Raw genomic sequence first — 11,468 nt, forward strand, 5'->3', positions numbered from 1 at the left:
GGTAGCTTAAATACCCTGTAGGAGTGGTCCTGACCCTCCCTGGGGAGGGGTCAACGTTTGGCGGGCTTTTCCGGAGGTCGAGTCCCGACCAAGGCAACTCCCAGGGGGAGGGAGCTTGAGATGGAGCTTTCTGCTCCTTTGGTGCTCCATTGGCGCCCCAAGGATGAATGCCAAGGGCTGGGGTGACGCTTCCAACCCAAACACCCCAGAGTCCTTGGATATAGGGGTGTCAGGAGTCTGGGTTCTCCCTTTTGACCAAACACTAAGTAAGACAGGCAGGCTGTAAACTGCCCAGGACCGCCCTGCTTCACGGAGTTCTCACATTTAAATCTCTGGCTGACATTTAAGCTTCTTTCCTTTTGTTCTGCTCACAGGAGACGCGGAGACCAGCTGATCAGCATCTCTGCAAGCTAATCCTCCAAGCACCTGAAGACCGCTGTGGGAGCTTAAGGATCTGAGGAGGCTAATCTGCACAGAGGTAATTGAGTTGACACTATGTTTAAATGCATGTAAGTCTGCGGTCCCCAAATGATTACAAGGTTAGAAATGGGTGCTTTCCTTCCCTCCACCCTCTTGGGGAGCTGGAGTCTCAGGTCTTGTTTTCCTAGGATCCCTAGAGAGGGATCTTTGCTTCCTTTGACCTTAAACCTGCAATGGGCTTATGAGGACCAGGGGCTCTGAGATGCCCTATGTATGCCTCTCCTCTGGCACAAAACAATGGCTGGGGCCGAGAGCCAGCCATGTTGAGCAGCTCATTAGCACCTATTGTTAATATGGAGTTCTTTCTGAGCTCACCAGTGGCTCTAAGGCTCCAGGGAGCACCTTGCAAAACTCAGCTTCCTGAGCTGTCTGCAGTGCTAGCCTGTTAGTTTGGAGGAAGACTGTATAGAGTATTTTATTAGAGGCAGAATGTCTGGGCTCAAGTCCTTGCCGGAGTCATTTAACTGAGTTTCTTCATCTATAAAATGGTCTTAAAGTTGATAATAATATTATGTTATAGGGTGGATTGAAAATTTAAAAATACAAACCTCTTAACAGGGAACACACAAATCTCAAAATGATGTAGGAGAATTGTCTGTATTCTGTCAATCATATTTTAATAAAACGCTGATTGGCCAGGCAGGCAGTATAGGCGGGAAAACGAGACAGGAAGTAGAGGTGATGCAATGAGAACAGGAGAATTCTGGGAAGCAGGGAGGTTCCTCTGCCACTCCTGCGCAGATCACTGAAGAAGCAACATGTAAGCTGCCCCCGCTGGAAAAGGTACTGAGCCATTATGGCTAACATAGATGAGAATAATGGGTTAATATAAGTTATAAGAGTTAACAAGAAGCCTGACCTAATGGGCCAATCAGTTTATAACTTATAGAGATCTCTGTGTGATTGATTTTCTCTTTGGGGCATGCCGGCGTGGGGTACCGGGCGGGACAGATACCCCAACAAGCCAGCCCCTCATGTTACATCAAAATATGTTTTAAAGAGGTTCCTGGGGGCCAGCACGATGGCTCGACAGTAAAAGCCGAATTCATCATGCCGAATGGCCAGAGATTGATCCAGGAAATGCAACGCATATGGGGGCAGAAAACTTACTCCAACAGATTGTCCTCTGGCTCCTTTCCTACCTCTGAATCACGCCCGTGTCCACTAAGTCTATTGATTCTGAACTCTTCTTCATTTTTATCTTGTTATGAACTCAGTTAGAAGTCCTGTCTCTGGGTCCAAACTCTTAATGGCATTAATAGAAAAATATCGTAATACAGAGAGAGAGGGAAAAATGGGATTTATTTACAGTTTTAGTCAAAAGTGAGTACAGAGAAACTCTCAACCGATCTTTACCTCGCTCATACCAGCGTGGGAGCTTGTAGCAGAAGCGCCACAAAGGCCAGGAAATAGGCATATGGAGACAGTCTTGCTCCTGGGAGATACGTATTCTGGTGTCAGGATTCCTGCAGGAGGCCCATTTGCACTCCTCATGGAATTTTCCTTGAAGAATTCTAACTCCTCCCAGTTACATTATGACTCTCCATATGTTTTTCAGCCTTTGATCAAATTACTTTCAAATCTCTATCTCTAAGCTATTTCTCCTTCTCCTCATTTTCTTCTTCCTTCTCCATCCATTTCTTTATCTGAATGGTTCAAGTTTCCGAAGTTTCAAAAGTCCTAAAACTTCTGCCTAGGATGGAATATTACCTGGTGTCTGATTAGCCACCCATCATTTAAAACCATCATTAGCCATCACTTTGCACCAGGCTGGGGAAGGAGAGGGAAGCAGAGCAGAACATAGAGGGGGGTTGTGGGAGCAGCAAGACAGAGGGTGGCTAGGGAGGCGGGAGGACAGACACAATTTCACTAAATCAGACAGAATACATAATTCAAATCCTCAGGAATTGGCCCACAGACAGGACAAGTCTGTGGTCCTTGAGAGAAGAGAAACTCACTCCAGATCATTATCTGGGACAGTCTCCTGACGGAAAAGCTATGAACTGAGGTCTAAGGAAGGAGGAGAGGAGCTGCTGAACTCTAGACTGGGAGCCTCTGGAGACTCCTTGGATACCTGCTGACCTGTGGAAGATGACCAGACCCAGCTTCTATCTGCTGAAAGCTGAGCAGAGACGCTGGGATTAAGCATGGAGACATTGGAAGTGTGGCTCAGTGAGCGGAAAGCCACATTAACACTTCACTGATAGTATCCAGATGGGATGGCAGAAGGATAACATCAGATAATGTTTGTCTTCCTTTCTTTTCCCAGTTGCTGTGATAAAAGTACCCTGACCAAAGCAGCTTCAGGGACAGAGTTTATTTGACTCCCAATTCTAGGTCACAGACTGTCATTTGCAGGGAAGTAAAGATGGTAGAGCCTGAAGCAGCTAGTCATGTTACTGTCATGATCAAGAGCAGAGGGCAGTGAATTCATGCTTGTGTGCTTATTGCTTGGCTCCCATTTCTGTCCAGCCCAGAGCCCAGCCCATGAGATACCGCCAACCACATTCGTGATGGGTCTTCCCACCCAGGTTAAACCACGTAAGACAGGCCTGTGCAGAGGCCCATCTCTCAGAAGATTCTGGTTTCACTGAGTTGATAGTTAACACTAACCAGCACAAGGTTCAAGAGCAATATTTCTTGCAGTGCTCTCCCTTGAGAGCAGTGCCACTGCCCCCTGGAGATCTGTCAGAGGCACTAATGGAAATGAAAACTCAGGGGCAGGGATGAAGACACAGCTCAGCATTGGCTGCTCCTGCCGAGGACCTGGGTTCAGTTTCCAGCATTCGCAAGGTGGACTGAAACTATCCATATAGCTCTAGTTCTAGGAGCTCCAACACCTTCTTACTTCTGTGGGCACGAGACCTGCACATGGTACACATACATACATACATACATACCTGCATACATACATACTTGTAGGAAAAACACTCATTCACATCAAACAAATAAATGTCTTTTTTTTATAATTCAAGAACTCTATCTCAGACCCACTGAATCAAAAACTTAAAGAAGGCTGGAAATATATGCCGTAAAGAACTGTTTCGTGCGATTTTTTGACATTTTGTTTAGACAGGTTCTCACTCTGTAGCCCTGGCTAGTCTAAAACTCACTATATTGACTGTTGATAACTCATATTAATCCTCCTGCCTCAGCATCCCTAGTGCTGGGATGGCAGTTATATGCCATTATACCTGGCTTTCCTGCTATAGGCAGACACAAACTAAAACTTGAGAACCATTGCTCTAGAGAAAAGCCTACACACACTAACTCTGTGTGATCAAAATCTAAAACTAAGCTCTGGTGAGATTCATAGATCAGAGGAGGGTTCAGTAATAGCAGCACTGAGGAGACCAAGACAGCGGAGCCATGATTGTGAAGCCAACATAGGCCGCATAATGAAAAAGAAAGATTCCAGGAACACTTGTGTGGAGGCCCAAAAATGTGAGCCTATTTCCACCTTGACCAAAGGTCAGAGAGTTGGAACTTGCCTCTATTCCTTCAAGGTTATTGTGTTTCTACCTCAAACAAAGGTCCCACCTAGATTTATATCAGAGAGTTCTGCTCTCTCAAAGTTATTGTCAGTAGGTGTGGCTAAAAGCCAGACCTTATATTTCAGAAATAGAGAAGTAGATATATTTCTACCTCAAAGAAAAGTCTAAGGATCCAACTAAGGTTCCAGTTCCCTTAAGGAGATAACTTTGGATTCCACCCAGGGAGTGGTTTGCCTACAGAATGTTTTGGACTAGGGTGTGAGCCGTCTTATTTTGTTCAATCAACAGAATGTTTAACTATGAATGTAGCCTGTGACCTTCAATTGTCTGTTCATTTCCTTGTATCATGTTAATGCAGTTTTTTTTTCTTACTCCTACCTCCTGGGGTCAGGGTATTTTAAGCAATTGGAAATTAAACATGGGTGATTTCAGTATTCACTGGAACTCCCTCCCGGTACTATTCTATGGTTTATGGTTTATTATTCTCACGTCTTTGTACTCTTTACTTATATTTCTAAACCCCATGCTCCTATCCTGGCAAGTGATACTTTTGTCGAGGCTGGTCCCCAACACACTCGGTTCCTTTCCCACCTCCTGGACTACTCCTCTTGTCTTTTCTGTGTCTTATCTTTCATTCAGTCATGAATTTGAGGGTTTCCCCAAGAGTCTTTGATTCTGGACTTGTCTTCCTTTTATGTTGTTAGAAGAGGCCAGTCATAAGGCCTGGTGCTGGGTCCAAACTCTCCAGAAAATGAGTCAGAGATTGGATTTAGCAGCCAAGAACACTAAAGCAACTATTGTAAACATAGCTAACGAATTAAAGGAGGATAAAATCTTATTGAACAAGCAGGCAGGAGACTTGTGCCACCACACTTGGCTGTGTGGAGGAGAGGGTGTGATTGAATAGAGCATCACTCCCTAGCCCAGGCTGGTCTTGAACTTGTACCAATCCTCCTTCCTTAGTCTCTAAAGTGCTGAGACTCAAGGCATGAGATACCATATCACGTTTTTCTAACAGCTTCTCACAGGTACTCACGGTGGAGCTGTTGAGAACCACATCAATCAGTCTGATGGCAGTGTCCCAGTGAGCTAATTACCTCCCACAAGGTCCCACCACTTCCCAACTTGGCTACAGTGAGGACCAAGTGTTCAGCGCATAAGCCTTCGGGGACACACTCAAATCCCATCTGTAGGCAACTTCCTCTTTTACAGCGCATCAGTTTCTCCGGGCATTGAGCAGGGTCAGCTCTCCATAGCCTGGGCGGGACTGCTACTCTAGCCCCAAGGTCCCTAGGACTTCATCACATTCAGTAGCCACCCTGCTCTAGTTACCTTTGTGACATTTGTCATCAAGGGCCGTTCCTCTGTTAACGGTGTCTTTTCTTCATTTGCCTACCAGGCTGTTTACCTTCAAAACTGCTCAAACAAGCTAGATACGTGGTTCAGTTTGTAGAGTGCTTGCCCAGCATGCACACAGAACCCTGGATTTTATCCTCAGCACCACATAAACTGGCAGTAGTCCCACACATCTGTGATCCCAGCACTAGGGTTGTGGAGGGAGGATGAGAAGTCAGGTGTCATCTTCACTACATAGCCAGACCTTGGAGCCAGATATGTATGAGGCCCTGTCTCCAAACCGAGACCCAGAGAAACAGCCCAAAGAGCACCTGGTTTATAAGTCTACCCTCACACTTCCAATGGGAGTAGGAAGCCCTCCCCTATTTTGTGTTAATTATTTATTTGCTGGCCTGTTTTCACTAGGTTTTGGCCCTCAGTGGCAAGGACCCAGCGTGTGTCTTTGTATCCTCAGTGATTCGCATAAACCAAACATGAGCATCAGCCAGCCCTGTACTTACTGGCTGGTTATTGAAAGAGTGGATAAACAAACGCTTACTAAAATTTCAATGTGGTTGGAATTACAAACTTATCTCCTTATATATAAAACAAACCTAAAGGTAGAAAATATTATTAAAATAAAAGCAGCACGTGCTAAGGTACTTTATAGCTCAGTATTCTTTATTTTGAAGATTACAGTACAGACCCTAAAATGTAGACATAGAAATAAGTCATGATCGCCATTTAAGAATAGCAGAATGAGCCTGGCCTGGAGGCTGCTGGTGTCTGTAACTCTAGCTCTTGGGAGGCAGAAGCAGGTGAGTTACTATAAATTCATGGGTAGCCTTGGTTACATAGTAAGTTCCAGGCAAGCTTGGGTTATGTAGTGAGACTGTCTCAGAAGACACACACACGCATGTGCGCACACACATACACATACAGGGAGAGAGAGAGAGGCAGACAGACAGAGACAACCATGGTTAGAATACAATTTCTTTGATAGACTGGGGAATAAGTCAGTGCTAGAGTGCTTGCCTAGAAAAGAAGGAAGAGGGAGAAAAAGAAAAGGAGGGGGGGAAGAGAAAGGAGAACATGGCTTGAATCACTGCCCTTTCTACCGCACATTTTCCCTCCTCCCATCTCCAGCATTCTCAGAACCAGTTACCTCCACTTCACTGCCATCATCAGACTTATGGCTGGGGAAGACACTACCTGAGAATTTCCAATCAACTTTCTCTTCCTCGCAATGTAATCAGTGTGGATTACAATAGCTTCTAGAATCTACATTGTCCACTGCTATCAGATTAGCAAGATTCTACACCTAATAGCAAAACTTCTAAATAAGAGAACTCCATGGGAACCTTGGGGGAGGGTTGAAGGGGGAAGGGGAGAGGCAGGGAGGGGAGCAGAGAAAAATGTAGAGCTCAATAAATATCAATTAAAAAAAAAAAATAAGAGAACTCAAAAGCCCTAAGGAATAATGAACATATTCACTAAGACTCTCAAAGACCAGATGGGCTAAGGATGGAGACGAGGGTGACCTGTAGTGACTGAGTCTGGAAATAGGGCTTTAAATAGGCCCGCACATACCATGGGCAGTAGAGTCCATGGGTTCCCAGTGACTTGGAGAAAAAGTCCACCCAGAAAACTGCCTATGCAGGTTATAACTTAGAACAAAAGAAAACGAAGGCTGGCAGTTAGGAGAGGCATGACTCAGCGTTCAGCCCCAGAAACAGCAGGTCGGATTGCTCCACACTGGGCCAGTTCCTGGCCAGGAAGAAGTCAGCAGCTGCAGTCAGCAGAGGGGACGGAAAGGCAGAAACTGCTTCTGGAAAGCAAAGATACCTCCAAAATGACAGAGGATTTCTCTGGCTGGCCTGAAACTTGCTATGTAGCCAGGCTGACCATGAACTCAGAGTGATCTGACTCCTAAATGCTGGGATCAAAGGTGTACATAGCCAGTCAATATTTTTTAATTACTTATTTTTTGAGATTATGACATAATTATGTCATTCCCCCTTCCTCTTCTCCCTCCACACCCTCCTGTACATCCCTCCTTGCTCTCTTTCAAATTCATGTCTCTTATGATTTTCTTCTTACCTCTTCCCCAAAGGCAAAGACAGTTCCAGCCAATAGTCAGTGGCTGCAAAGTAGAAGATTTCAGATTGCAGATAAGAGAGCTTGAGTGGCCACACAGCCATGCTAGCGTTGGTTGGAAAAATACGTCATATGATACGGCACATGCACCTGTTTCAGGTTTGAATAGCTGTGCAGCTATCCAGGAGATCTGCCCAGGGTTTAGCATATTGTGTCTATGAAGGAAAAAAAAATGCTCATTCCCAGTAGAAACCGAGCTCAGAGTATGCTTTCCAATGGCAGTAGACTGAGCCAGGGCCAGATGTAGCCGTACAGGACTCGTGCCAGCACTTGGGAGGTGGAGGCAGGAGGCTCAGACATTCAAGGTCATCTCCCACTAAGTAGTGAATGGAACTCAGGTGTGACTCAATGTAGTTATTTTTTGTTTGTTTGTTTGTTTTGTTTCTTTTACCCTGGGGGATGGGGGACCAGTCACCCAGTTCTCAAATAAATACATGGAGACTTAATGAATGTCCAGCCTTAGCTTGACTTGTTTCTAGCCAGCTTTTCTCTAAATTATCCTTTCTCTTTAACGCTTGCCTCTGTGCTTTTTGTTTTGTTCTTTGTTTTTGTTTTTTGAGGCAGGGTTTCTCTGTGAAACAGTTCTGGATGTCCTAGAACTCACTCTGTAGACCAGGCTGGCCTTGAACTCACTGAGATCTGCCAGTCTCTGCCTCTCAGGTGCTGGGAGTGAAGGCGTGAGCCACTGCCAGCGCCTCTGTGCTTCCTTCCTTTCTTTATTCTACACATCTTCCTTTCTTTCTTTCTTTCTTCCTTCCTTCCTTCCTTCCTTCCTTCCTTCCTTCTTTCCTTTCTTTCTTCCTTTCTTTCTCCATGGCTGGCTGTGTGCCTGGCCCTTGGTGTCCTCCTGCTCCTTGCTTCTTGCTGTTCTCTGGAGCCTAGATTTCTCCTCCTCTTCATTTTCTTTGCCTGGCAGCCCCACCTATCCCTCTAGGTCAGTAGGCTCTTTATTAGACCAATCGGGTGTTTTAGGCAGGCAAAGTAACACAGCTTTATAGAGTTAAACAAATTCAGCATAAAAAAAGGCAACAATCTTTGCTTCATTAAGCAAATAATCCACAACATAAGCAAATGCAATACACGTTAAAATAATATTCCACAACAATTCATGTCATAGGCTTGGCAGCGAGCACCTTCCCTTATTGAACCATCTCAGTAGCTTCAATATTAAGTCTTACTAATGAAGTATCCTTGATGTTGATTAGTATAGATTAGTACAGTTGATTAGGACTCACAAGTAGTTGCTGGTCCTCCATTTTCTGAACATAGATTTCAGGCAAAAGACCAGCGACCTGACAGACATTTTTTTATCTCAGATATAAATGAATGATAAAAATAGAAATTGCAGGCTTGGTGAAATTATTTGCTGATATTTCATTTAGGGTTTCAGAGATGGAGATATATCCCAGCTCAAGCCAGCCATTGTTTGATCTGGGGGTGCCATGGTAGCTGGAAAAGAAAGTCAAATATTCCTCTGGTTCAGATCTATATCAGGGGCCGAGATGACTCGGAGGGTAAGCACGCTTGCTGTGTGAGCCAACCAACCAGTCCGTCCTCTGAACACAAGTGAAGATCGGAGGAGAGAACCAGCTCCAGAGTTGTCTGACCTCCACACAGAAGCCTCCTCCCCCTGCACATAGCATGCATACAATAATAAATATAATTTCACTTTTTTGTTTTTGTTTTGTTTTGTTTGTTTTTTGAGACAGCCTGACTGTCTTGGAACTCCCTGTAGACCACAAATTTTTCTGCCTCTGCCCCTGCGGGCTGTGATTAAAGACTTGTGCCACTACACCCAGCACAATTTAACTTTGAACAAAAATGATACGTATTGAGAACTGAGTATGTAGCTAATGGGTGTTGTGGGATTATATGTACACTGAGAAAAGATATTGCTGTGATTGGTGTAATAAAAAGCTAAACGGCCAATAACCAGGCAGGAGAGGCAGGCGGGACTTCCAGGCAGAGAGAGGAAGAGGATAACCGAGGTGCTCAAATGGAGAGGCAGAATGAAGTGGAAGGGAGGGAAAAGCCATGCGATAGCTGGGAGGTGGTAGCACACGGTGAGGCAGAGGCAGGCGGATCTTTGTGAGTTCAAGGCCAGCCTGGTCTACAAGTGCTAGTTCCAGGACACCCAGGGCTGTTACACAGAGAAACCCTGTCTTGAAAAACCAAAACCCCCCCAAAAAAAAGAAAGAAAGAAAAAGAAAAAGGAAAAAAAGAAAAAAAGCCAAGTGATATAATGTAAATTAATATAAATAGGATAATTTAAGTTGTAAGAGCTAGTGGGAGCTGAGCGGTGGTGGTGAATGCCTTTAATTCCAGTACATAGAGAGGTAGAGATGGGCATATTTCTTTGAGTTTGAGGTCAGACTGGTCTACAGAGTGAGTTCTATCACAATCAGAGATACACAGAGAAACCCTGCCTTGAACCATTATCTCCCTCTGCCCCTCCCAGCCAAAATAGAAGAGCTAGTGGGACAAGTCTAAGCTAAATCCAACTTTCATAGTTAATAATAAGTCTTCATGTCATTATTTGTCAACTGGTGGCCCAATGAAAAATCCAACCACAGTGGGACATGGGATGAGTATGAAGCCTTGGGTTCTGTCCCTAGCACCTCTTCCAACCCAACCCTTCAAAAAGATTTAATTTCTTTATTGTGTTTGTGTGTGTGTGTGTGTGTGTGTGTGTGTGTGTGTGTGTGTGTGTGTGTGAGAGAGAGAGAGAGAGAGAGAGAGAGAGAGAGAGAGAGCTTATTGCCTCTAACTGGACATCTACATTTTAAAGTTAAAACCTAATTGACTTTTCCACTCTTAGAAATGAAAGATGGTCTTTGTTCTGAGTTTTCCCTGATGGTAAAGACCTCTCAGGTTTTTCAGAAAATATCCTGAATACCAAAAGCTGAAACCAGTGGCCTACCTCCACATTCTGAAATCCTCTGCGGTGCAGAACCAGGCCACCTTGAAATGCTGGTGGTGTTTGGTTTTACAGGAAAGAACAAAAGTAAAGGAAGTCCATCTTCAAAATGCGGTCAGACAACATTGTGCCTTTCGAGCAGGGAAGGGGTCAGCTCAGCAGAGCACCAGGGGTAGCAACCACATAGCGTGGCCTCTGAGTCAGTTACTGACACTTCTCCTGGGCTCAGTGTTTGCTTCTGTGACTCATCTGGGTCAAGCAGAGGGCAGGATACAGGGAGCTGGTGCTGAAGGAAATAGCGTGTGGCTATTAATTCACTTTTCTAAAATTATTATTGATTTTATGTACTTAAATGCATAGTTTATCTTTAATATTGCAATAATCAGGCCTGGGGAGAAGGCAGTGATTAAGAGCCATGGCTGCTCTTCCAGAGGACCCGGCTCTGACTCCCAGCGCCCACAGGGAGGCTCACCAGCGTCTGTAAACCCAGAACCAGAGACTCTGCGGCACTCTGACGTCTGCAGACCCCAGGCATGCCCGTGGTAGACGGACAGACATGCAGGCAAACACAGCCATACACAATAAATAAATAAATAAATAAACAAATAAATCTTTAAATAAATAGGAAAATTTCAAATAACTTTACAATAGGACATGAGGCTTTTCCATTTATTGATCAGATGAATTGGTTAAAATGAACCACGTGTTATAGTTCACTTAGAATTTTATGAAATACTTATAATCATTTACATATATAATCTCAAGTGAGGGAGTGGCTCATGCCCATATGGAGACTGAGGCAAGAGGATTGTAATGAGTGAAGGCTAGCCTGAACTACAGTGTGGGATCCTATCTCAAAAACCCTCTAATCCCAAGAGGAAAGAATACTAGATCTGCAGTAGAGCATGAACATGGCGCGCGTATCCAGCATCATCTTCCTAGGCGACCAATAACGAGATTCAGGGTTTATTCTGATCAAAGGAGCTACTATCTAGGCTAGGGATGTAGGGGTGTAGCTCAGTGACAAAGTACTTGTCTCAAGTACACAGAAACTGGGTTTGATCCCCAACGTCACACATACATGC

General features: G+C 44.6%; 1 long non-coding RNA gene across 1 annotated transcript in view; it reads right to left on the reverse strand.

Moving 5' to 3' along the window:
- LOC146893839 (uncharacterized) overlaps positions 1-10,571 on the reverse strand; it is a 31,275-nt gene extending 20,704 nt beyond the window's left edge. Inside the window, exon 1 of the long non-coding RNA XR_015002554.2 lies at positions 10,387-10,571. This is a non-coding gene — a long non-coding RNA (uncharacterized LOC146893839). The remainder of the gene's footprint in view (positions 1-10,386) is intronic.
- Positions 10,572-11,468: the final 897 nt, after the last annotated feature.

Source organism: Myodes glareolus, chromosome 8, assembly GCF_982192425.1.
Source record: "Myodes glareolus chromosome 8, mMyoGla1.1, whole genome shotgun sequence".
In the NCBI taxonomy this organism is placed as follows: Eukaryota; Metazoa; Chordata; class Mammalia; order Rodentia; family Cricetidae; genus Myodes; species Myodes glareolus.